Raw genomic sequence first — 27,753 nt, 5'->3', positions numbered from 1 at the left:
ATGTTCATATGTAGGCATGCTTTGCTATAAAATATAAGCATAACTTTTCTCAACCACGCACTTAGATAATCCAAAATTCAGCTACTATGGGACCCAAACGTAATTCATTGCACTAAAGGGACCCAACCTTAGTTTGTGGTCTACTAAGAGGACCTGCGTGTACAATACTCAACTTATTTGGAGATCATTTAACAAGTTCAAGTGACAAGAAGCCAAACTGCTGTAAGTGCCAAGCACTCTACAAAGCTTCAAATGGAACCAAGAGTTTGAAGTGTAGCAACACTTAGGTTTCTAGACCAGTGCCATTGCAATTAGGATGGTCTATTTGGTAATCTATGTTGAAAAGTTCCCATAATCCATATGGACCAAAAGTACTCAGTAAAATTGTGCAATTGACCAAACTCAATCAAAAAATAAAAAATAAATAATCAATCAAGTCACCTTGATGTAGCCTCAAATGAATGAGGGCTAATTATCCAAGATCTTAACAAAATCTTCCTTAGTTTGAAATTCAAATTAGGGTTTGGAATTATGGCTTGCTGTTTCTTGGGTAAGGCCGATCAGAATGAGCTGAAACGTGAATGGTAAGTAGATATGGTCCTCCAAGTTTAGTTGGGTTTGGATGGCCAAATTAGAAGATACAGGGTCTTGTTTTTAGGATATTAGGAAGGCGAAAATTCAAAATAAAAAGTAGAAAAAGGCGAGAGTGAAGGGGGATAGGGTACGCTGGCTGCCACTTAAATTGAGGTAGGAGCCTTGTTTTGAAACTGTGGAGGATATGTAATAATGACCTGAGTGAAGGCCGAACCCACAGCAGTAGATGAATCCCTGCTAGACTTCACAAGAGACCCTAATCTCACGCACTTGGAAGTTCCTTATCAATGATGAGAATACTATTACCATTTACAGATAGAACAGCAAAGCATACAAAAGCCTGAGCTTAAAAAACTGAATTTTAGTAATCTGAACCTGTGAATTGTAACATGATTAGGACCTTTATTTATGGCCTTACAATTGCATTCCTAGTTGTAGCCAAAATAGAAAACTCAATTGAAATATAACTGTAATAATAAGTAGTAGCCTAATAAATAGAGTGTATCAGGTCCCTGATAAGGAATAATAAATTATGGCCTCAAATAGAGTTGATTGGAAGCAGAGCTGAATATTGACTATTGAGTATGATTAGATTTGAGCACATATTCTTTCCTAAGAGCCTTTTCCTTCCCTAAAAGCAAGCCTATGCTATAGTTGATACCATGGAAAAAAATTTGATCAAAATTATCAAAATTTCGGTCGAAATGTCTACACTTTTCTAAAACGAAACGAAATACAATGATAGGAATAGAAAGTGTACCATATCATATTGTTTTCCGGTCGATACAATACGATATTTCGACCATGGTGGGAGATCTCGCGAGATCTCGCGAGATATCTCGGTTTTTTCATAAACCGAGACGAGATCAAGGGCGAGATCTGCGAGATGGGATATCTCGCTCGAGATCTCGCCATATCTCGCCATATCTCGCCATATCTCGCTATATCTCGCCATATCTCACCATATCTCGCCATATCTCGCCCCAAATCTCGCCATATCTCGCTGGAACTCTCATTTTTTACCAAATTTTTTGTAGATTTCAGCCAAAGTTTCACTTGCAACTACTCTTAGCACATCTACAACATCAAAGAAAGCTCAATCATCCTCTACTTGTCTTATGAACTTATGCGTTAATGACTTATATAAAACTTCTAACGGTTGTGTACTTTTATCATTCTATTCTCGATAGTTAAGATTGTAATACTCATATGAATGTTATCTTGATGACATTGAAGTTATTTGATGTATTTGATACACATGATTTTCATTTATATGCCTTAAGGTTTTATATTACATGTTATATAACCTTGCATTCTCTAATCCTATAGCATTAATGGTTTTATATTATATGTTATATAACATTGCATTCTCTAATCATAGAGCATTTCGGTTTCACAATATGGGTAGACTTAGAAATCATACTTAGGGCTGTTTTCTCACAAATCCAAGGCCACTAGTGTGTTCAAAAGGCATCAAATAGGCTAAATACCAAGTTTTAGCCTAACTGGGACCCTAAAACCCACCGAGATGGGCTACCGAGTTGACGCCCAAAAAATGGCATATCTCAACCGAGATCTCGCCGAGATGGTCGAGATCTCGGTTTTTCATGGTAGCGAGATCTCGCTCGAGAGCGAGATCTCCCACCATGATTTCGACCGATATGGTATCAACCCGAAACGATACAATGTTAAGAAAAACTAATTAATTTATGTTTTAAATTTAAAAATAAGAGAGTATTAGTGGAAGCATGTATGCAATTTTTGGAACATGTTGTGGAGCTTTTTAAGATAGTTAGTGTGTATTTTATATATTTTTAAAGGGATAATTATTATTGGATTTTGTACTTTGATTTTATTACTATTGTATCCCCTGTACTTTTCAAAATTACTAATCCAACCTTCAACTTTGTCTATAATTACTATTGCCCCCTACCGTTAAGTTCCATTAGTTAACTGATGATGTGGCATCTTTATATTTTCTCAAAAACCCCAAAATACCCTTATACTTATCTCTTTATTTATTTACCTTTTTGTCAAGTTACAGTAGTACCCTTAATTAACTGTGGGGAAAAAAACTATAATCCGTTTTATTCTTTAATAAAAATAAATAAAAAATAAAAAACAAAAAATACCAAATAAAGAAAGAATGATTGAATAAAACTCAAATAGAAACTGAAGAGGAAGGGAAATCGAATTCAACTCAAATTGGAAACTGAATATCACCTAAAAAAATTCAAAATAAATGAAGTTTAGTGAATGTGGGAAACCAAATCGGATCTGAATTTTGTTCATTTCTTTAATTCAAAATAGATGAAGTTTCGTGAAGGTGGGAAACCAAATCGGATTTGAATTTTGTCCATTTCATTAATTCAAAATAAATGAAGTTTAGGGTAAAATTGACATTTAATCTAGTTTTATAAATAGGATAGAATCGTCTTTTAGTTTCTTAATTTTAATGAAGGGCAAATTAGAGATTAAATATTCAAACTTAACGGCAACTTAACACCGTTATAAGGAAGGGGGCGCGGGGAAGGAAGGGGGGTTTTATTAGTAATAAAATCAAACTACAGGGGAGCAACAGTAATTATCCCATTTTTAAATTATTTAGATTTTAAAAAATACTTATATTTTTTTAATATTTAAAAATAGGAGGTTATGATTAGAAGCATGTATGTAATTTTTGGAGTATACTGTGGAGCTTTTCAAGATATTTAGTATTTCTTGTATTAGGCATTCTCTTTCAAAAATGTCATACATAGCTTGGCAACACGAAAGGCAAAGCACAGCTGATAGGAGGAAGAGCGAGTGTAATTACTATAAGAAACAAATAGGAGGAGGTAGGGCCACTAGACTAAAGGTGCATCTAGTTGGTAGAAACAGGGATGTAGTAAGGTACCAAAAGGTGCCCACAGAGGTCAAGAAAGCAATGGCTTCATATATTAGTGGGAGAAAGCAACAGAGGAAAGAGAAGAGAACACATAGGGAGGAGTTCGAGGATGCATTAGATGACCATTCAGATCCCAAAGATTATGGTCTAGATGAGCCAGGAGTATGGATGTGACCCTGACCGAGAGGCTGAACAGATCTAGAGGGTGATGATGATGATGAGTAAGGAGTAACAGAGGGTTGATGACATGAGGAGGCAACAGAGGTCTCTGGGTTGTGGGTCCTCTAGAAAGCTAGTAGGTATGGGAAGCACAGGCATCTCCCAAGTCCTTATGAGGAGTTAGACAGTGAGGCAGGATGTTCCTATCCCAAGGGCCCCTACAAGGAATTGAGCTTCATTAGTACATCCTACAGATCTGGATCCGAAGATTCTTCGCAATGATCCGACCCTATTTAGGAGGCATGAGCAAAAGCAGAGAAAGTTGAAGCACTTATGGGGGAGTGTGAAGGAAAAAGTGGGGATGGCTTTCTCCAAATGGGCTTATTACCATAGTATTCCAGCACATACAACCCAAGGGCCCTGCTATAGAGATATGATTGAGGAGATGGGCATGGTGTACAAGGACCCACTCCATCTGAGATATATAATGTCTATTTGCCTAAGCAAAAGGAGAACTTAAATGAGTATATTAATGGATTAAAGCCCATGTGGGCTCATTATGGAGTGACTGTGATGGTTGATGGTTGGACTGATCCCACTAAACAATCCATCATCAATTTCATGTTGAATTATGATGGGAGGACAATGTTCCTCAAGTCAGTAGATGCATCCGGTGATAAGAAGGATGCATAAATTATTAAAGCAAGTGGTGAAGGAGATTGGAGTGGAAAATGTGATCCAAATTGTGAGTGATAATGGTTCCAACTACAAGAAAGCTGGGTTAAAGATGCAGGGGAGAACTCTAGGTATCAAAACATATAGTACTAATTTTCATTTTTAAATACACATATTTACATTACATGTACACTTTATGACTTTGCATTGATGCCTTGATGCCTTGATGGATGGACAGATATAAGCTCTTTTGGACTCCATGTGCTGCTCACTACATTGACTTAATGCTGAAGGACATCGGAAAGGTCAAGCTTGTGAAGAAGACTGTAGAGCAAGCCCGACAAGTTAGCACATTCATCTATAACCACACATATGCATTAAAGATGATGAGGGACAAGTGTCAAGATGACTTAGTGAGGCCAGGCATAACCAGATTTGCTAATAATTGGATAGCACTGCAAAGCTTTAAGAGTAGGAAGACTAGCCTTAGGAGCATGTTTGCATCAGAACAGTCGCTTAGCTGGGAGGATTCTTCATCTGTGGGATGAAGGAGAGCACAGTTGACCATACTCGATGAGACTTTTTGGCATAATGTGATGATAGTGGTGAACATGCTTGAGCCTATGGTGCATGTGTTGAGAATGGTAGATCAGCAGAAAAGACCTACTCTACAACACATATTTGCTGCAATAGAGAGGATGAAGCAGCAAGTTGCTCAGGTCCACCCACACGGCAACAAGAAAGTCCTCAAAATCATCCAAGTTAGATGGTAGTCTACGTTGCAACATCCACTGCATAAGGCTGGTGAGTTGCTAAGTCTAGTATTCAATTAAATTTTCAATATGTTATCACACTAATAAGCATTAACTATTCCCTTTTATGACGTACTTTTTCTTACACAGCATACTATTTAAATCCCAAGTACCATTACAAGGACAATCTTGGGATGAGGCAAGATTTGATGGATGTCGTCCAAACTGTAGTGGAGAAGTTGGAACTGGATCCATCTAAACAAGCAATCATCCTTATGGAGGTGAGACAGTGATTTGAATCATTTGATATTCACAATTCATAGTTTTATACTAAGTCATTAACCTAGTAACTAGTTATTGTTTTTTCTTTTTATATATTAGATAAAGGCATTTAGGAATGCCACTGGGAGCTTCAATCGTTCCGTGGCCGTATCGGGACGGGAATCTGCCCGTGGGAGTAAGTTCATTCATTTATTTCATTATATATTTAATTATATTCTATCTTTAATTTAGTTATTTAAGTATTGAAATGACTTAAAGAGTCTATGTTTGTTGTAACTGGGTGGTGGTTGCAATTTGGACATGACTCACCCCACTTTAGTGTGATTGCAAGCAAAGTGTTCTCTCAGACATGTTCTACCATTGGTTGTGAGTGAAATTGGAGCACCTTCAGCCTCATACGCTCAAAAAGGCGCAACCAATTGGGTGTGAAGCATCTAGAGGACCTTGTCTACATACACTATAATATGAGACTGTGGGGGGATCATGTTAGACACAAGATGGACAGAGAGAGTAACAATATCAAATTGGCCGACATATTTGAGATAGGTGATGATGATAACCGAGTAGTTGATTGGATCAGGGACACTAAAGAGCCATTGCTGGATGAAGAGGGAGGTCGTCCCAGTAGATAGATTGCAAAGGAGATGGGGGCTGATGTGGAGGACTCCATGGCCCAGGAGGGGACTGCACATGCAGCGTCAGCCCGTCCCTTTGTGCCACACCCTAGTGCACCCACCCAGAGTGAGGATTTGATTGTCTGGTCCGACACTGAGGATGATGTGACTCAAGCCTCCGACGATGACAACAATGGTGATGATGATGATGACGATGATGATAATGACGGAGGGGATGAGGAGGGTGTTAGACCTCGTGATCAGGATTCAGCTGATACTAGGGACAGACCACCATCACCACCACGACCACCAGCAGTACGTGAGAGTCAAGGAGGGGAGGACGACCCTCGAGATTCATAGGCGAGAGTCAGTTTACCCACACAACATAGGATTCAGACCATACTAGATTTGCATCTCGAGGCCAAAATGTTTCCTCTACATATTCAAGGAAGGGGAAGGGGAGACAGCACGGCTATAACACAGAGGACATGCCATCATACGAGTCCTACCGTCCGGATGATGCTAAGAGCTTGGTGGAATCTATGAGATCGATGAGCATTGATGATTATAGAGACTCTACCTCCAGAGAATCCGGATGGCATAGGCCTGCAGAGTCCTGATATGATATTGTTGTGGAGAGTATTGGTTCTACTGGGTCCACTTATGGAGCTTATGGTTATGGACCATATGGTGTCCCTCCTAGGTATCAGACTCAGGATTAGTCACTAGTGGAGCCTTATGGTTATAGAGCTTATGGAGCTTATGGTGTCCCTCCCACTGTCACCTATCGGAGTCAGCCACTAGAACCTTATTGTCAGTATGGACCTTATGCTGACAACTAGGGTGCTCCTTCATTTGTTGAGTAGATCTTCCACTCTATACCACAGTCACCACCAACCTTTCCATATGCAGCTGAGCCAATTCCTTATTCCGAGATTCACAACTTTCCACCGTCAGGAAATCTTAGGCATGTGGATGAGGCCACGTACAAAGTTGCAGTTGCTGACTACATCGACCACTATATGGAGCAAACATCATAGAACTTGTATTGTCATTTGTATGGGGTGCAGATAGAAGAGGGTGACATCGAATAGAGTAGACTTGTAATTGGTATTTGGTAACATTCTCGCTTCTTCTCATATGTAGTATATACTTGGATGTTACATTTTCAATAGTTTTTTTGGTAAACTAGTAGTGTTTATTATGCTTGAAATAGGTAGTATGCAAGAATCTTAGATCATTTTGAGTCCATTGAGGTCTGAAATTGAAGTTACAATTTTCAAAAAAAAGCATCTAGTTTCGACCGAAACATAAAAATTTCAACCTTTTGCAAGGTCAAAATTTGTTCATTGGTTGATACTGAGGTCAATCAGAGGAGAGCTATAGTACACACTCAGACATCTGATCGATTTGCATTAGTGGCAAGTCCTAGCAATAATAAGTCTAGTTCTAGCCCTTCAGTGAAGTGCGAGTATTATGGGAAAAAGCACCATACAAAGGACAAGTGTTGGAAGTTGCATGGATGTCCGACAAATTCTTAGGGAGGAGATAGAAGTGGAAATAGGGACAGCAATCAAGCATCTACAAATCAAACAAGTTCAACCCAACTTCCAGTACTCCAATACCTCTTTCCTCTAACAAGATCCAGCACCTTCGCCAATTAATGTCCAAACTTGACATGTCTTCTTCAACCCAACTTCCAATGCAAGCGTAGCTTCTGTCGTTGTTCCCTCTACAAATCCACAATCCTCCATAGGTATTTTTGGTTGTCACATTCTCAATTTGACTTATCCCTACTGAATAATTGACTTTGGGGCAACCAACCATATGATTGGTTCATCTTCCTTGTTTCATACTTATACTTTTGCTCCTTTGAATCAATTTGTTCGAATGGTTAATAGGTCACTTTCTCATGTCACTTTCTCCTCTTTCTGGGCAAGAATCCATTATATGTTCACCCTCTCTTACCCTATCTTCTATTTTGCATGTTTTTAAGTTTTTAGCTAACCTTATATCTATTAGTAGCCTTACTTATGATATGAAATGCAAAATAACATTTTTTCCCTTCTCATTGTGTGTTCGAGGACCTGGAAATAAGGCGTACAATTGGCAGTAGTACATAGAAAGGGGGACTCTACTTAATGGACGGATTGCCACTAGCTCTTTCTGCGGCCTCTAATTCCATTTCTCCTACACATTTTAGTTTTTACCTTATTGCAGTGGCATAATTGTCTTGGCCACATTCCTTTACCCATTTTGTCTAAGTTGTTTCATGATTTAGTTAAAAGGTGTAACTTGAATGACTTTCATAGTGAGGCTTGTATTTTAACTCAACAAACTAGACATGTTTACCTTATTTCAGACCATCATAGTCATGTTCCTTTTTCACTTATTCATTTTGATGCATGGGGTCCTTCTCAGACCATGTCTTTGTCTATGCATAGATGGTTTGTTAACTTTATTGATTGTTGCACTAGGAGCACATGGGTTTACTTACTCACCAAAAGAGTGATGTTTCGTCATGTGCCCAAAATTTTCATAATATGGTTAGGACCCTGTTTAAGTTTGTAGTCAAAATCCTTCGTACAGATAACAGGACTAAGTACTTAAGTGGCGCATTTCTTTCTTCCTATCTGACCATATGGCATCATATGCCAAACCAATTGCGTCCACCTCCACCTCAAAATGGATTGCCAAACGCAAAAATTGACATCTAGTTGAGGTAGCATGTTCCCTTATGTCTGCTATGCATGTGCCTCCTCAGTTTTAGGGTGATACGGTTCTTACTGCAGTGTATTTGATTAACCAAATGTCTTCCCAAGTCTTAGACCAGCGCTACCCCCTTAAGGTTCTTTTAGGGACAGCATCCTTTACAGTACCACCTAAGGTTTTTGGTTGTGTTGCCTCAATTCGAAACCACCATGTTCATGGTAAGTTGGATCCTCGTGGGTTACAATGCATTTCCTTAATCCTTAGGTTATCCTCCTACATAGAAGGGGTGTAAGTGTAAGCATCTTGGTTCTCGTCGTTCCTTTATCTCTATGGATGTTGTGTTCTACGAACAGGTTCCTTTTTTTCAGCCTAAACCACTTCAAGGGGAGAGTCTTAGTGAAGAGGTTTTGGCATTGATACCTCCTTTTGATATCTCTCCTGAGATTCCTGCAAATGATCCTCCTTTCTAAAATGGAGTAACCAGATAGGAACAGCTACTGGATGATGTGTATGGGAGCCTAAACCTCTGAAGACCTACCAAAGAAAGCAGCAAGTGACCCCTTCTGAGCCGAGCCAATTGGAAGCTTCGGTTCCTAGTCCTGAAGAATCCATTCCTCCAGGTGAATCTATCTCTTGCCCTTCTTTTAATGCTACTTTGGACTTACTAATTGCATTGGGAAAACAACCGCAAACTTGCACCAAACATCCTATTTCTAATTATATCTCATATCAGTCCATATGCCTAGAATTTCAGAGTTTCATTTCCTCCTTGTCCTCTACTTCTATTCCTAACACTTGGCTAGAAGCATTATCTTACTCAAATTGGAAGGAAGCTACGAATGCGGAAATGCTAGCTTTAGAGAAAAACAAAACTAGGGAATTGGTAACTTTGCCTGCAAGAAAAGCGAACTATTGGGTGCAAATGGGTGTCCATGATCAAACACAAAGCAGATGGGACAATTGAGAGGTACAATGCAAGATTGGAGGCTAAAGGCTTTACACAAGCACAAAGCAAATGGGACTATAAAGAGGTACAAGGCAGGATTGGTGGCCAAAGGCTTTACTTAGACCTATGGCATTGACTATCAAGAGACATTTACCCCTGTTGCCAAGATAAACACATTTCGGACAATTCTTTTATGTGTTGTGAATAAAGGGTGGAGAGTCTACAACAATTAGATATGAAGAATGCTTTTCTGCATGGAACGCTCGAAGAGGAGGCATACATAAATGTGTCACCTGGGTATTCTACTGCCAAGACTCATGGGAAAGTGTGCAACTTGAAGAAGGCGTTGTATAGGCTGAAGCAATCTCCAAGAGCGTGGTTTTGGAAGGCTTCATGAGGCCATGATCTCTAATGGCTATAAGCAAAACAATGCAGGCCACACTTTGTTCATCAGGAGAGATGGCTCCCACACTACTCTACTTCTAGTATATGTAGATGATATTGTGATCACAAGCAGTAGCGAGTATGAGACTTCATTGAAGACCTTTTTGGGAACTAAATTTGAGATCAAAGATATTAGAAAGCTCAGATATTTCCTAGGGGTGGAGTTGGCATATTCCTCTAGTTGTGTATCTCTCTCTCAAAGGAAGCATACTCTGGATCTTCTTAAGGAAAATGGGATGCTTCAGTGTATGCCTGTTAAGACTCCTATTGAGCCTACCTACACTTGAAGGCCAAAGAGGGAGAATCAGTTGACAAGAGGAGGTATCAGAAGTTGGTGGGAAAGTTGACCTATCTGTCTCATACCAAGCCAGACATCACGTTTGTAGTTAGTCTTATGAGCCAATATATGCATGATCCCTACTCCTCACACTTAGATGCAGTGTATCGTATGTGAGGTGTACTTGAAGGCCACTCTAAGAAAAGGGATTTTGATTTCAGCTCATAGACACTTGAAAGATTAAGGCATGTACAGAAGCAGACTGGGCAAGTTGCCCAGATGATAGGAGGTCTACTCTGGGTATTGTGTGTATGTGTATGTGGGAGGTAATTTGATGACTTGGTGAAGCAAGAAACAAGCTATAGTTGCGAGGTCCAGTGCCCAAGCCGAGTTTAGGGCATTTGTGAGGTACTATGGCTAAGAGGGCTGATTCAAGAGATTGGGTCAAATTCAAAGGTTCTCATACAGTTATACTCAGATACTCACAATCCAATACAACATGACAAAACCAAGCACGTGAAGATTGAAAGACTTTCATCAAAGAGAAGATTGAGGCTAGGTTGACCCGTATCACTTTTGTTACTTTAGACAAACAGCGGGCTGAAGTGCTTACAAAAAACTTAACTACGAAAGTGTTTAGTAGTATCATTGGCAATTTGGGCATGGTAAATATCTATGCTCCAACTTGAGAGAGAGTGTTGAAAGACCTAGGTATATTTAGTTAGTACTATCCTTTTTTGTTATTTCCTTATTTCACTAGGATTTTATTTTTTTCTTGTAAGATTCCCACACTGGGAAGATTTTGTTTGTTTTGTATTTAGAAGTTTCTATATAAATAAGCTCCTGCCATGTACTTCAAACACAAGTCAGGATTCCTCCAAGGACTCTATCATGAGCTTTTTCGAGGTCAATATAAAACATATCAACCTTTCTTACACTCTCTATACATTTCCATAAATCTCATAATAAGATAAATAGCTTCCATTGTAGACCTTCCCGGCATAAACCAAATTAGTTCTCCGTAATAGTTGTTTCTTGTCTTAAACGGGTTTCAATTACTCTCTCCCATAATTTAATAGCATGATTCATCAGTTTTACGCTCGACAGTTATTACAGCTTTGAACATCTTCTTTATTTTAGCACTAAAATAGGCTCAAAATTAAAACGTAATTACATTCTTTAGTCATGTGCTAATTACATGCTAACTGAAATTGAACTAATTTGAACTAAGGTTCCATTGAACTATTAATAGATTATCAATACTCAACTATTCCATCTGCATCATAGTTGTCAAGGCCTCGCCTAGGCATCCAAGTGCTTTGATCTACCTGGGTCCCTTGGTTGCCTAAGTGACCATCTTATTCACTTAGTTGGTGTTGCCTTGAATTTCAGCCCTCTCCAATGCCTTGATCTGCCCAGGTGTCATGACAACTATGACCGCAACAGTCTTTTAGTTTTAATATCACAGCCAGATTTACATACTATACTGTCCTCCATAAACCCCAAAACCACTCAAACACAAGTATCATCTTCAAGAGTAAGGAAAACATATCCTATAAGTATTTGTTCCAAGGCTTGAATAGGCAGCTACGCATCATTCCTCTTTGAGCAATTTTTTCTTGTTGGGAGTGATGTAAAGACAGGGTTAGGTTCCCCTTCTAAACTAAAATCATCTTCATTTTACAGGTGTCCTAACATGGAAGTAGAAAGAGCATAGTTTCCCCTCTTTCCTACAAAAACCCATTATCCACCATTCTGACAGGCTGGTTTCAGCAAAGGAGAGTACTTGTTTACTTAACCAGTTGTCTTTCAGAACTTTCAAGAACTTAAAAGTTAAAACTACAACCAACAATACCTCAAGCGACCCTTCCAGAAAATAAATAATTATTTAAAAAACATCATTAACAAACAATCTCTTGAGCATAACCAATCTATTAATTGATCAAGATTATAACACATAGCAACCGAAAGGCAAACCCACAAGCCAAGCAATACAAAGAATTTGGAAAAGCAACTGACTAATACCTTACTGATTCCTTCAAGACCTCCAAGTGTCTCTATAGCGCGTGAGGTTGATGTAGGATAACCTGGATAGTGAACTGCGAAAACCTCCGCCTCTGGTAGAACTCCAACAACAGTGTTATTTTGTATTACTCCCATCGCATTTGCAAATCTCCCCTTTTACAGCCACTACTACCACACTAAAATGCAATTGAAGACTTATTTTGAACCAGGTTCTATGGTTTGTTCAGTATTCTTCCGTTCTCTTACCACTTTCCCCTCCGCCCTAAAATGATCTGCCTCCAACCAAATCTGCAGTCCATTGAGGTAATTATGCATTACAGTATCATATGGAGCTTAAACCTGAAAATTATTCCAGACAAAATTCTATAAATAAGTTGTATTCTGTAAACCTAAAAATAATCAATCAATGCGAAATGGAGTGACCAAAAGTAGGGTATGATTTCTCACTATTGTTGAAGAAAGCAAACTTCCTTCAGCGCTTCCAGCGCAAGATTGTGGCAGAGGTGGTGGCTTACTTAGTAAGTTCGGATGGCCATGAAAAAGGTATAGATATGTAGACAAACTAAATGTAACAAAAAGTAATTGTACTTTAAAAAAAATTCAGTATAATGAAAGGCATGGGGCAGTGATATCATACATGTTTAATACTACCACCCTAAGCGAAGCAACAGATGGATATTCACTATGTAACAGACAATCACCATTTGAAACCCCCCCCCCACACACAAAAAAAAAAAGAAGACAATCACCATCAAAAGAACAAAATAGTAGCATATAGACAATGATTTTATCAAAAAGAAACCCAATTACATGTCATAAGATAATAATTTAGCATATAAAAATACATAATAGTATCTCATCAAACATTTACAATAAAAAGAATTAAGTATTGAAGAAGTTTTTCTCCGCAAGATAGGGTGAGAAACCATTACAGACAGGGATTCTGATCTGGCTTGGAAAGTGCTTTTTTTTTTGAAGAAGAAAGAAGTGGTTTACATGTTTTTTGCGATCCCATATCGTAATTCCAGCAATGCTTTGTCGGTTCGGGTAATCCTGCCACGATTTTGGGATCAAAGGGTACCCTAAGGAGTAAGGACTACTACTCGACCATATTTTGGGCCATATCCGAGGCCTGAATCACCCTGCTACTTAGATCTTATCTCTATTCTAGAAATTTAGTTCTAAAAATTTTGTTCCACGACCTAATTCCAAAACTTCAGTTGTCAGATGGTGACTGTTTTTTATTTCCTTCTTCTCTCACTCCTTTTTATTATCTCTGCCTGTGGAAAAATGGGGTTGCATCCTACATTAAGCCCCAGAAGATTATGTATGTTATTATATTTAGAAATTTTTTATCGCGCTAAGAGTTCAAATTTTATTTCAGAAAGCTCATGGCAGATGGTATGTTCTTTATTGGATTTGGGTCTAGAAATTGCCCCTACCCGAAGAGCAGACTCGGCATACTTTTTGTGTGAAAGAGAACACCAACTGAGTAAAAACTGACAGAAAAAAGGTTTTAATTAGCTTAACGGAGACGGAGAATGAAAAGTAACAGGAGACGCCGGAGCAGGGGGCTCACCGGAGAAGATGAACAATGAGTCACTTTCCCGCCACTGAAATCACCGATGGAGTTGAAATCACAGTAACGGAGCCGGAGAAGGAGAAGCTAAGGTTCAAAAGCCCAAGTCCTATTGATCAGGTAAGCAGCAGGAGGGGTCGATAAGTCAAATGCTACCATAGGGGTTTAGGGGGTTGGGGGTTTAGGTCAAAAACAATTTAAACATTAGGATCCTTTTTCTCTTTTTTATCCTTTTTTTTTTTTTGTACTGGCGCTTTTTTAATACTGAAAATGAATTGCCGTTCACGATAGTCGAACCCAAGACCTCTCCGCTGAGAATTTTTATTTTTATTTTTTCCCGATCCATTCATCTAATCAGATTAGGCCAAGCCCCTACCCCGGGTTTAGGTTATGTTTGGTTCCGCAATTCCCTGAAATCGGCATCAGAATCATATTTTTAGAGTAAATATCACTTACCTCCCCCTCTTAGCAGGAGTTGCAAAGACTCAGCAGCTAGGGTTCCTTCTCCGTAGGGTTCTTTCTTCGCATCGATGGGTTGTGATAGTTTGATCGAATGTGATTCCATAGAATCAAGCCCATATTTGGGTGATTCTATTTGGAAACCACCTCTTGAGGAAGTTTCCACAGAATCACCCATTTACCTTGAAAAATAGAATTACCTGATTTGATGGAATCACATGGATTCTAAACCACTTTCAAACCAAACGATTTTTTTATTCTAGAATCATGATTCCATGGAAGCCGAATACAGGGAATTGTGGAACCAAACGCTACCCATGAATTGCCAACTGTCAATTGCCAACTAAACCATCCCTAAGGATTAAAAATGACTCTTTCAATATCCATGAATCAAAATTCAACCAAACGATCAGATGTAGCATTGATCAAGCCATAAGGATTCTTATTTATTGCAGTGTTATGATCTCTCCACGTGCATATTAATAGATTCAACAGTTGTAAATCAAAATTTAGGACCCAAGTCAAATTTACAAAAATAGATCCCTAGATTGGGTTCTATTAGGGGTGTCAACGATGCGATTTGGAGCGGTTTCGGGCTGGGCTTAATGGTTTCGGGCTGAAAAACCCCAAGCCCAAACATAGCCCATTTAAAAGATAACAGTTTTGGTTTGGCGCAGTTTGGGTTTGAATTGACTAGCGGATTGGACTAACAATTTGGATTTGGTTTGGGCTAATGGTTTTGACTAAATTAAATATCAATATTGAAATTTATTTTTATTTTTCCTCAACTCCAAGTCCTAGTTTCACACACAAAACTACAAAAGAAAGAGGAAGAAGACTCCAAGTAGATCTAGTGATGGCATTAGCTTGATCCAAACCACCCCCACCCCCCAAAAAATAAAGAATTTAGATTCTTCTGTCATGTGTAGACCAGTCTCACAATCTTTTCACCCAATGAAATTGGATTTGTATGAAGGCTCAGCTTGAAATTACTTGTGGTAAGGAATAGATCTGCTACCAGCAATGCATGGTCCAACCATCATGGCATACAATTACCAAAACATGATTCTAAATATCACAGAAATAAAAACACCATTACAAAAAAGCTCTATTTTGAAATAGTTAAAGTAAAAAAAAAGGTTATGGGTCCAAATTCAATGGTTCATTAACTTCATTTAAATTATACTAAAAGGTTAACGGGTTGTGGTTCGGGCTAAGGACCCTCAGCCCAATCATGGCCCATTAAAATTTGGTTCAGGCCGGTGCGGTCCAATTTTAACAGTTATGGTTGAAAATTGACACTCCTAGGCTCTAATGTTCTAGCCTCACGTGACAAAAATCCTAACAACATAATTCTATCAGGCTGCGTTTATTTGCTGGAATTAAGGTGGGGTGAGAAAAAAAATGAGTGGAAAATTTTTTGAAAAAGCATATTTTTCTGTTAAATCCTAAAAGTGTGGTTTGTTTGGTTGTTTAGAGTGGGAAAGTTAAATACAAACTTCCTTAAATTAAGAAAATTTGTCCGGTGAGGTGGCAAGCTAATTTTTTCATCCCATGCATTTTCAAAACCCCACAAAATATGTGAAACTTTGTGAAAAAGTGTAGAAAACCAAAAAGTGAGACCCACAATTAATATTTTTTTCACAAAATCCCTTCATTTCTTTTCCTTCTCCCTTATCCCATTATACATGGAATCCACATGTTTTCTCCCACCACTTTTTTCTCACCCCACCTTCGCAAACAAAGGCAGCCAATGTCGTATGAAGAATGGAATAGAAGAAGTCTTTCAAACCCACAAAACCCTTTTCAATCAAAATCCATCAAATACCAATTGTGAACTTCAAATTTTCAATACCTATCTATGTTCAGGCTGCAACGTCAAATAAAGACACCCACCCAATAAGCGGCAAGGGAAGAATCTAAAAAGGGAATCATTTGACCACACACAATAAATTCAACAACAACCAAATTTCAAATCGTTCCTGCAAACCTATCTTCCACATCTATAAGAACTTGAAAAAAAAGAACTTTGTAGGGGGAGTACCAAATCAAGAAACCCAATCATCAATTTCTATAATGTTGACCATAACAACTCATATCCACTGCAAATCTTGAATCAAAGAAAAAGTATAAGTGAAACTTACAAGAAGGCGACGAGAGCAAGAACAAGTTAAGAATAGAAGTTGCGCAACAAAAACAAAAATAACCGGAAATAGAGCTCTATTCGTTTGGTATCCGCGTTGTCTTCTCTCTGCTTCTCTTTTCTGCAACTTTCCCCTCCGTATCGCCCTCCGTTTGATGTATTGGAGAGATCGGGATAGAGAAATTGACACAGTACGGGGTAGTATGGCAACCATTCTGTGCCAAAATTCCCACTTCAACACAGAATCCACTTTTTATGCTTCTGTGCTGAAGTGGGCAAATTTGGCACAAAATCGTTGCCGTAATCTTGTATGGTTGGACACAAATGGGCACATTTCTCTGGCCCAACTTGGCACATGTTTTTAATAAAATATTTAAAAAGATAAATATAAAATAATTAAAAATAAGTAAATATGCTAGTTCAATTCATACATAGGTGCTTGATTATAATGTTTTCAAGTGATTAGTGGGAGTCTCACTCTTGCTGCCAATTCATTTGCAATTTGAAGTCATGCTAAGAAAATAAAAAATAAAAACTTGTGGGGTTGTTTTATAAAAATAAAAAGAGGGAGGGAGGAAAAAAAAAAAAGCAACCAAAATAAAGTAAGATGGGGGTGGGAGGAGGGGGGGGGGGGGGGGAGATGGAAGAAAAAAAGGTGGGGATAATTTCGATCGAAATGCCTGCAAAAATCCAACTCGAAACGAAATTGAGTAGTAGGCACAAAAAGTATCCATTTCGTTTCGTATCGACCAAAATTTCGGTCAATACGAGTCGAAATTTCGACCCGATACCATATCGGGCCGAAACGACACATGGCTAGGCTATAAAATACTCACTTTCGACCCAGTTTCGACATATCGACGGCATTTCGACCTACCGAGCCATATCGCCAGAGCCATTTCGACCTCCTTTTGAATTTTTTTTTGATTTCTCTTGTTTTCATCTGCTTCTACACCTAATTTCTAGTATTCCATTTCCTTCAAACACTTGATTTGCTCCTCCATGTGTGCATTTTCTCAAATCTTGCAAGGTGAGTAACCAACTTCCTCATTTTTTGATTTTTGTTTCATTTGTGCCTTAAATCATGTTAGATTGCTTCCAAATTTATATATGTTTACTTTAGAGTGATAATCTATGAATTTGTAGTGTCAAAATTATTTTTTGATTCTTCCTACTATTTTTTTATTTTTCTGTTATTAAAAATTATTTACTAAATTATGTATATTGTTAAAAATGTTTATGTATAGTACATGTATAAGCTTCAAATGGATGTATGTGAGAGTTGAGACACCATATTGCTGTGATGGTGTTGAATTAATTTTTTTTTCTGTTAATTATGTAATTTTACTGTATTTAATATATATTTAAATAATTAAAAAAATATATTTAAATATTAAAAAAATAATTAATTTCTGTTTTAAATTTAAAAATAGGAGAGTATTAGTGGAAGCATGTATGCAATTTTTTGAGCATGTTGTGGATATTTTTAAGATAGTTAGTGTGTATTTTATATATTTTAAAATTATTTATATATTAAAAAAATACTTATATAGTTATACATATTTTTTTTTAATATTTAAAAAATAGGAGGTTATTATTAGAAGCATGTATGTCATTTTTGGAGCATATTGTGGAGCTTTTCAAGATACTTAGTATGTGTTTCTTGTATCGTGCACTCTATTTTAAAGATGTCGACATAGCTTGGGATCATGGAAGGCCACCGACAAATTGATAAGAGGAAGAGTGAGTGTAATTACTGCAAGAAACAAATAGGAGGAGGTGGGGCCACTAGATTGAAGGTGCATCTAGCTGGTGGCAACAAGGATGTAACAGGGTGCCCAAAGGTGCCTATAGAGGTCAAGAAGGCAATGGCCTCATATATTAGTGGTGGAAAGCAAAAGAGGAAAGAGAAGAGAACACAGAGGGATGAGTTCGAGGATGCCTGCTTAGATGACCTTCCAGATCCTGAGGGTTATGGTAGGGATGAGCCAGAGACATGTGACCCCGATCCAGAGGCCGATCAGCCGAGGAAGGCGATGATGATGAGTAGGGAGCAACAGAGGATTGATGACATCGGGAGGCAACAGAGGGGTCTGGGTTGTGGGTCCTCTGAGAGAGCCATGAGGTATGGGAGGTGTAGGTGGCTCCCAAGTCCCTATGAGGAGGTCTCGGAGTGTCGAGGCAGAGGCTCCTATCCCACGGGCCCCTACAAGGGGTCGAGCTTCCTCAAGACATCCTGCGGATCCGGATCTTGAGATTCTTCACAATGATCCGGCCCTATTTGCGAGGCCTGAGCATAAACAGAGAAAGTTGAAGCACTTATGGGGGAGTGTGAAGGAGAAAGTGGGGATGGCTTTCTCCAAATGGGCGCATTACCATAGTGTTCCAGCACATACAGCTCAGGGGCCCTACTACAGAGATATGATTGAGCAGAGATAGGCAGGGTCGGGAGTGGTGTACAGTGGCCCCACTCCATATGAGATATACAATGTGTATTTGCCTAAGCATAAAGAGGACATAAATGAATACATTAAGGGATTAAAGCCCATGTGGAATCATTATGGAGTGACTCGATGGTCGATGGTTGGACTGGTCCCACTAGACAGTCCATCATCAATTTCATGTTGAATTGTGATGGGAGGACAAGTGTTCCTCAAGTCAAGTAGATGCATCCGGTGAGAAGAAGGATGCAAAATACATTTACAAATTATCAAGCAAGTGGTGAAGGAGGTTGGAGTGGAAAATGTAGTTCAAATTGTGATCGATAATGGCTCCAACTACAAGAAAGTCGGGTTGAAGATGCAAGAGAACCTCCGTATCTAATCTAAACATACAGTATTAATTTTCATTTGTAAATACATATATTTACATTACACATATACATGTACACTTTATAACTTTGTATTGATGGCTTGATGCCTTGATGGATGGACAGATATGGGCTCTTTTGGACTCCTTGTGCTGCTCACCGCATTGACTTAATGTTGAAGGAGATTGGAAAGGTCAAGCTTGTGAAGAATACGGTGGACCAAGCTCGACATGTTAGCACCTTCATATATAACCACACCTATGCATTAAGGATGATGAGGGACAAGTGTCGTGGAGGTGAGTTAGTGAGGCCGAGGCATAACCAGATTTGCTACTAATTGGATAGCACTGCAGAGCTTTGAGAGTAGGAAGACCGGCCTTAGGAGTATGTTTGCATCGAGGAGTGGTTTAACCGGGAGGGTTCTTCATCGGTGGGAGGAAGGAGAGCTCAGCTTGACTATCCTTGATGAGAGTTTCGGCACAATGTGAGGATAGTAGTGAAGATGCTTGAGCTCTGTGGTGAATGTGTTGAGGATGGTAGATCAAGCAAAGAAAACCTACTCTAGCACACATATTTGCTGCAGAGATAGGATGAAGCAGCAAGTTGCTCGGAGTCTACCCACGCGGCAACAAGAAAGTCCTTCAAATCATCAACAAGAGATGGGAGTCTATGTTGCAAAGCATCCATCGCATAAGGCTGGTGAGTTGTTAAGTTGTTAAGTACTTAAGTCTAGTATTTAATTTAATTTTCATTATGTTATCACACTATTAAGGCTTAAGCATTAACTATTCCCTTTTATGACATACTTTTTCTTACACAAAGATACTATTTAAATCCCAAGTACCATTACAAGGACAATATTGGGATGAGGCAAGATTTGATGGATGCTGTCCAAACTGTAGTGGAGAAGTTCGAACCGGATACAGCTAAACAAGCAGTCATCCTTATGGAGGTGAGATAGTGATTAGAATCATTTGATATTCACAATTCGTAGTTTTATACTAAGTCATTAACCTAGTAAGTAGTAACTAGTAACTACTAAGTACTAACTAGTTATTGTTTTTTCTCTTTATATATTAGATAAAGGCTTTTAGGGATGCCACTGGGAGCTTCGGTCGTGCTGTGGCTGTATCGGGACGGGAAACCGCCTCGCAGCAAGTTCATTCATTTATTTCATTATACATTATACATTTAATTATTATATTCTATGATTCTATCTTTAATTTAGTTATTTAAGTATTAAAATGACTTGGAGTCTATGTTTGTTGCAGCTGAGTGGTGGTTGCAATTTGGACGTGATTCACACAACTTGAGTAGGATTGCAAGCAAAGTGCTCTCCCAAACATGTTCTGCCACTGGTTGTGAGCGAAATTGGAGCACTTTCAGCCTCATTCACTCAAAGAGGCGCAACCGATTGGGTGTGAAGCGTCTAGAGGACCTTGTCTACCTACACTATAATATGAGACTGAGAGAGGATCATATTAGACAGGGGATGGACAGAGAGAGCACCAATATCGAGTTGGCCGACATATTTGAGATGGATGATGATGATAACCCCAAGAGTTGATCGGATCGGGGATAGTGGAGACGGATTGCTGGATGAGGATGGAGGTCTTCCCAATAGTCGATTGCAGAGGAGATGGGGGCTGATGTGGGGGACTTCATGGCCCAGGAGGGGAGGCCACATGCAGAGCCCGCCCGTCCCTTCGTGCCACACCCTAGTGCATCCACCCAGAGTGAGGATTTGATTTTCTGGTCCGACACTGAGAATGAGGTGACTCAGGCCTCCGGCGATGACGATGATGGTGATGATGATGACGGTGATGGTGATGATGGAGGGGATGAGGAGGGTGTGGGACCTCGTGATCAGGATTCAGCTGATCCTAGGGAGAGACCACCACCACCACCACCTGCTGGACGTGAGAGTCAAGGGGGGGGGGAGGACGACCACCGAGATTCACAGGAGAGAGTCAGTTCACCCACGCGACACAGGATTCAGACCATACTGGAGCTGCATCTCGAGGCAAAAATGTTTCCTCTACATATTCGAGGAAGGGGAAGGGGAAACAGCATGGCTGGAGCACAGAGGACACGCCATCATATGGGTCCTACCGTCCATCCGATGCCGAGAGCTTGGTGGGATCTATGAGATCGATGAGCATTGATGATACTAGAGACTCCTCCACCTCTAGAGGATCCGGATGGCATAGGCCTGCAGAGTCCTCATATGATACTGCTGTGGAGAGTATTGGTTCTACCGAGTCGACTTATGGTTATGGTCCTTATGGTTATGGACCATATGGTGTCCCTCCTGGCTATCAGATTCAGGGTCAGGCCAATCAGCCACGACTAGAGCCTTATGGTTATGGAGCGGCCTATGGAGCTTATGGTGTCCCTCCCACTATCGATTATCGGAGTCAGCCACTGCGACCTTATCAGTATCCTTATCCTTCTCCTAGTCCTGAGAGCCAGGGGCAGGGTGGTCTTTCATTTGTTGAGCAGATCTTCCACACTATTCCACAGCCACAAGGCCCACCACCACCAGTTCCTTTGGAGATTCACAACTTCCCACCGTTAGGGAATCTTATGCATGTGGATGAGGCCACATACAGAGGTGCAGTTTTTGACTATGTCCAAAACTATATGGGGCGGGGGCAAACATCATGGGAGTTATATTGTCATTTGTATGGGGTGCAGACGGAAGAGGGAGACCTTGAGGCTTGAATAGAATAGACTTGTAAGCAAGTTGTAAGTTGTAAGTTGTAACTTGTAAGTAATAACAATACAACTTCTTCTCTGATTCATGTACTATATACTTGGAATGTTGGATGTTACATTTTCAGTAGTTTTTTAGTAAACTAGTAGTTATTATAGTGTTTATTATGTTTGAAATAGCTAGTATGCAAAAATCCAAATCAATTTGAGTGCATTTGAGGCTCGAAATTGAGTTTTCAAGAATCAGGAAAAAAGTATCCAGTTTCGGTCGAAATTTCGATCGAAACCTCAAATTTCGACCTTTTCCAAGGTCGAAATGTTCATTTCGTTGGATTTTTTCCCTGGGGGGGGGCCCCGGTTCTTTTAATTTAAAAAAGAAAAAAAAATATTTTTTCCCGGTTTTTTTTTTTTTTTTTTTTATTTTATGGGGTGGGTGTGTGGGTGGTGGGTGTGGTTTTTGGTGGTTTTTCCCCTTTTTTGTTGTGGGTGGGTGTTTTTTGGTTTTAAAAAAAAATTAGAGGGGGGGGGGGGGGGGGGGGGGGTTAATAAAACTTGCAATCATGGAAATAGATTTGTCTCCGGTGAAGTTGGTTAGAATAAATCTGTGATATATATAGGTTCAAACTCTGGCCATAAGTTTACCAAAAAAAAAACAACTCTTTGCACAGGTCCTTGATTTCCACAATACTCTATTTGTTGTCATATTAAGATTGTAGATAAACCTACTGGTTATTCATAACTTCAAGCTTTACTTGATTCAAAAAACATTCAGTTAAAAATATCAAATGCATTTTAATAAAGAAAATTAGATATAAACTGAATTTAATTAACACAAGGTCAGGTAGGGCTGGACACGGTTTGCCCCAACTCTATAAACAATTAAAATAGAACCTACTCATTGGGTTGAAAAATCAGGCAAGGATTGGGATGGGTTTATGGGGAGTTCAGCCTGATAGGGTTTTATCAACATAACTTAATGATGGTTATTATAAGTGTTCTTCCTAAAATATAATTTCCTCAAGACTATATATATATATGCCAACAGCAACAGAAATGGTCAACCAGATGTATATGCAGTTGAAAAATCAGTCACAACATTTAGTATTGTAATTGCCAACTTAGATGAACCAACATTGTAAAGAATTAGACGTGCATATATACATGATGCATTATGATTTATGAAACTAGATTTATTCTAACCAACTTGACCAGTAAAAGAAAATTCTCAAATTTTATGTGTTTGTTGATGCTGCTGGCTTGATCAGTATTATCGAAGAAAATCTTTGAACAAAACTAAATTAGTTTGCAGCTTTTACATATAAGAAGCTCTTGGACTGCACCTATTATGAATGATACATATCCAGTAGATCCAAGGTTTTTTGTTTTAGAAAAAAACAAGGGAAAATTGGTAAAGAAACAATAAATTAATTTAGTTCCAAGACTCTGAATTTATCAAACTAGATTTACAAGTTTATTTTACAGCCAAATGCATTAGATTGTCCCTTTCGTGTTACAATTCCTGACATAAGAAATAATATTAATAAACAAGAATTGAAAGTTGAAGTTGAGAACAAATCATTAACACTTGGCATTTGCCTTAACAGGATGGAGACTGTGCAAGCTGAAAAATAGTAGAGAACCCACAAGTGGCACAAATAGTTGACCTAAGAACTGTTAAATGGAAAATTCTTGTCGCTCGTCTATCCTAATCAACCTCCTTCTCTCTCTCTCTTGCCCTCCTCTCTCCTCTCTCTCTCTCTTGCCCTCAGTTCTGTTCTTAATAGCCTTAGTGATCAAAGATCAAACAACAGACAAAACGAGTTGTGATATTCAGATGGTAGGGTAAAAATCCATCAAAGGAAATGAAAAACCTATCTCAGAATAGTATCACGAATACACTTTCAGCAGAGAAACATCAACAATTTTGTGACCTTCTAATACCTTCTAATACGCTGATTGTGAATGCACAAAAGAAACCACTGGCTATGGCTCTCTAGCTTCAAAAATAGGAAGACTGCTGACTAGAGAATGAAAAGAGATGCTACAGCTTCTAGAAACACAACAGTTGTGACAGAAAAAGATATTAGACTTTTTCCCTTGTTTGTTTCATGGCTTTCTGCTTCGGTTATGATTTGGTTCCATGTAAGTTCCATATGGGCTCTTAAGATTAGAAAACGACATAGGGTTGGCCATTAACAAGAGCTGGTAAAGCCTTTAGTAGCATAATTTCTGAAAGTTAAAATGCCTTATATTTGTGCAGAAATATATATAGTTAAGAAGATACCTGGTGGCAGCGGTAGTATACCACAGAAGAAGAAGAGAGTCAGTTGCAGAGAGCTTGCCAAGTTGAGTGAGATGAGAGAGACGAGACGAGGGACCTTGAGAGCAGAATCCAGAAAAACTCTTCGGTAGCCAAAAGCTCGAACTACAGAGCAGAATCCACAATCAACACATATTAGTCGGACATCAGAGCTCAAATGGGTAACCCTAATTTCACTGCAATCCGAAGATAAAATCTTAGGGGGAAAAATAAGTAGAGAAAAACATACCAGGGCGATATTGTTGAGAGACAAAGGAGGGCAATCAAGATGCAAGGGCTCCTCTTCTCGCAAAACCCAACCCGACTTGATTCTCTTCTTCAACCTCCAATACAAAGCACGCAGACAAACTCGAGAGAGTCCAGCAACCCAGATCCTTGAGCCAGACGAGACAGAGCCAAAGAGAGACGATAGAGGGGCAGAGAGACGAGGGAGAGCAGAGAGAGACGAGACAGTTGAGAGAGTTGGGAGAGCAGAGAGAGACGAGAGAGAACTTATCGGCTCCGAGAGATGACCGTTGAGAGAGAACCAGAGCGTCGAGAGAGTTGAGAGATACGAGAGGTCGCCAGGAGATTTTAGGCAACGAACGAAAGTTCGTTCCTACCCGGCGAACCGGGCGAAGAGTCTAAATATCGCCCCTCAATTCAAAAAATTTCCCCCCTATTTAGGGACTATTTTGGTCAATAATGTAAATTTGATGTCATATCCTATGCAAATTATGTGATAAATTTAAATTATTTCCTATAAATATTTACATTTAAATCTACTCTCTAGTCACATTTAACATGTTAACTTCTAAAACCTAAATCATTCAAACATAATTGAAATGACTAACTGACAATTCTATTACAAAATTCCTTTACAATTTAAATTGTTTTCATAAATTATTTCATATATATACTCTTCCCTAACCACATTTGGGGCATGTTGACTTTTGAGGACTAAATTGCTAGAATATAGTTGGTAAGATTGCTCATTAATCTTGAAGATTTTGCTATAAAATGTCTTTCTATCTATAAATTATTCTATGTAGATTCTCTTCCTAATTATATTTAGTACATTAACTTTTGAGTCTTACATCATCCGGATAGAGTTGGTAAGATTGGGATAGAATTGCGAGAGAAATCGTCTAAAAAATGCAAGAAATAACGTAAAAATCGCAAAATAATAATAATATAATATTGAATTTTCGATATATCGTGAGATATCGCGAGAAATCGGCGATATCTTGCATATCTCGTTTCGGGAGGGGGTTTTGTTTCGCCCCCTCCCGATATCATCGAAATTCAGCAATATTTCGCCAAATTTCGGCGATATATAGTTCCTTGCTTTTAGGGTTATCGATCAAATTACATCGATAACCCTAAGTACCGTCAACAACAAGCTTGTACCCGCATTTTTGACATAATTGCTTCTGTGCCCAAGAAACTCCAATTTGGAGCTTCTCTGGCACAAGAAAAAAGTGTACCAAATGCCTAGTTCACAGTTTTGCTGAACCAGTACAGAAAAGTTGAATCGGTTTACCATACATGTTTTTGCTGACTTCTGTGCCAAAGTGGGCAAATGGCACAGAATAAGTGTGCCAAAATGGTTACCATACAACCCCAAAACCCAGGGTTTCATCAGCTATATATTAGGGTTTTACTCACGGCAGGGTAGAGTAAAACCCAATCCAGGGTAATCTTGCAAATTTGAAATATATAATTCTGAAAAAGTAAAATAAATTTACACTTACGTTTGCTTCTGGCTACGGCAAATAAAAATCCCAGTCCACACTCACCAAGCAAACATAAGGGTAGACCTGTAAATGGATAGTCGAAATCCACTTTTGAATTAGCATTCGTATTCATTTAAGGGTGTCTGTATCTGAAATTTTTCTTACCAAAAAATATCTATATCCGTCCGCTAAGCAACCACCGGATTCGGATTCAGATAATTGCTAATTACATCAGATAATATCCGGATAATTAGAGTAAACTATTTTTTTTTTCTCTGAAAATGAATGATAATCGGTTTCGAAAACCGGCAATCGGATAATTGGAAATAAAAAATTATCCGGTTAGAGTAAAGTATTAAATATTTTTCTCTAAAAAAGTAATTAATAAACAAATTTGGAAACCGGTAATCGGTAGTCGGAAATTAGAAATCGAAAACAAAAAATTAAAAAAGTTACAATCATCAATCAATAATCGGATTTGATTATCATCAAATATTAGATAAAGTAGGGTGAACACCAGGGAGTTTACAAAATATTAGTTAAGATTTTGTAAAATAAAAAAATTATGTTTACACTTGCATCCCCGCACTTTCATTCACAGTCGTTGAATTCATATTTGCGCACGTGGCGTGATCGCAGCAGTTGTTGCTGCAAATAAAAATCTATCGTGAGGGTTGGAGCTACATAAGAGCAAAGAACCCCTTGATATTTCCAAAAACAAATTTCTCTTCCTTTCTTAATTTTTTGAAATTTCTCTTCTACCTTTTTTCAATATATCAATAATTGGCCCCGTGGTATGAGGAAATTTTTAATGTCATAGGTAGTAGATAAAAAAAAATCATTGTGCTTTTTGTGAAGTATTTATTTTTGGCCCTCATGTCAAATCTTGGCACCGCCCTTGTGTTTGCAAACAAATTACACCCCTAAAATTCATTATATTATATAGATTTCTTATGCCTAACACTGTTAGTTTTAAATAATAAAAGACATATTACCTAAGATTGTTAATTGAAAGAACTATGCAGAACGGGGCGTCCTTTGCAGAGGAACATGATCAAATCCGGCGCAGCACCAAGAAGTTCAAAAGAAGAATAGGGGACGATGGTGTCCAAGGGAGACTATGTCCCACTGCGATGGTGTCACATGAATCCCAGGGTAGAGAAGAGATGCACGCCATCTTGGATGAAGAGGCTAGGCTTGATCTAGATGGATATCTTCCTGTTGATCCTTTACGATAGGAAACAGATAATGAAGAGGAAGAGAACCCAAATAATGAAGAGGATCGGTTTTGTCCAATAATTAACCTCTCTACAAAGGAGAAAGAACGCCTGACAAAGCCTTGGATGCAGTCACTCATCATTAAGTTGGTTGGGAAGATAGTGGGTTATAAATTTCTATTTGAAATAATTTTTGCATTATGGAAATCTACTAGTTCCTTGGATCTCATTGATATAGGATATGACTATTATATAACCAAGTTTAGCAATAAGGAGGACTTCCAAAAAGTACTTACTGAGGGTGTGAAATGTGTCCAAGAGCATCGACCAAGCATGCTGCTGAATTGTGTCCTTCGCCGTTTTGACCTGTTCGACCTCCGATTCCCCGATTTCTTCTCTGATCTTCCATTTATGTTTGTCTAGGGTCTT

The 27,753-nt window shown here is 38.8% G+C and overlaps 1 long non-coding RNA gene across 2 annotated transcripts; it reads right to left on the bottom strand.

Moving 5' to 3' along the window:
* Positions 1-12,246: 12,246 nt before the first annotated feature.
* Positions 12,247-24,985, bottom strand: LOC149002392 (uncharacterized). 2 transcript variants are annotated; one of them, XR_016170302.1, is made up of 4 exons: positions 24,622-24,985; positions 24,357-24,497; positions 12,815-12,929; positions 12,247-12,706 (listed from the first exon to the last, which is right to left on the bottom strand). It is a non-coding gene; the product is annotated as an uncharacterized LOC149002392 (long non-coding RNA). The 2 variants fall into 2 exon arrangements; XR_016170301.1 differs by lacking the exon at positions 12,815-12,929 and having other exon boundaries at positions 12,248-12,706.
* Positions 24,986-27,753: the final 2,768 nt, after the last annotated feature.

This window comes from Hakea prostrata, chromosome 10, assembly GCF_041222555.1.
Source record: "Hakea prostrata isolate BN-2017 chromosome 10, UWA_Hpros_2, whole genome shotgun sequence".
Classification (NCBI taxonomy): domain Eukaryota; kingdom Viridiplantae; phylum Streptophyta; class Magnoliopsida; order Proteales; family Proteaceae; genus Hakea; species Hakea prostrata.
The sequence above is the reverse complement of the archived record's forward strand: the minus strand, read 5'-3'. Positions and strand labels throughout refer to the sequence as shown.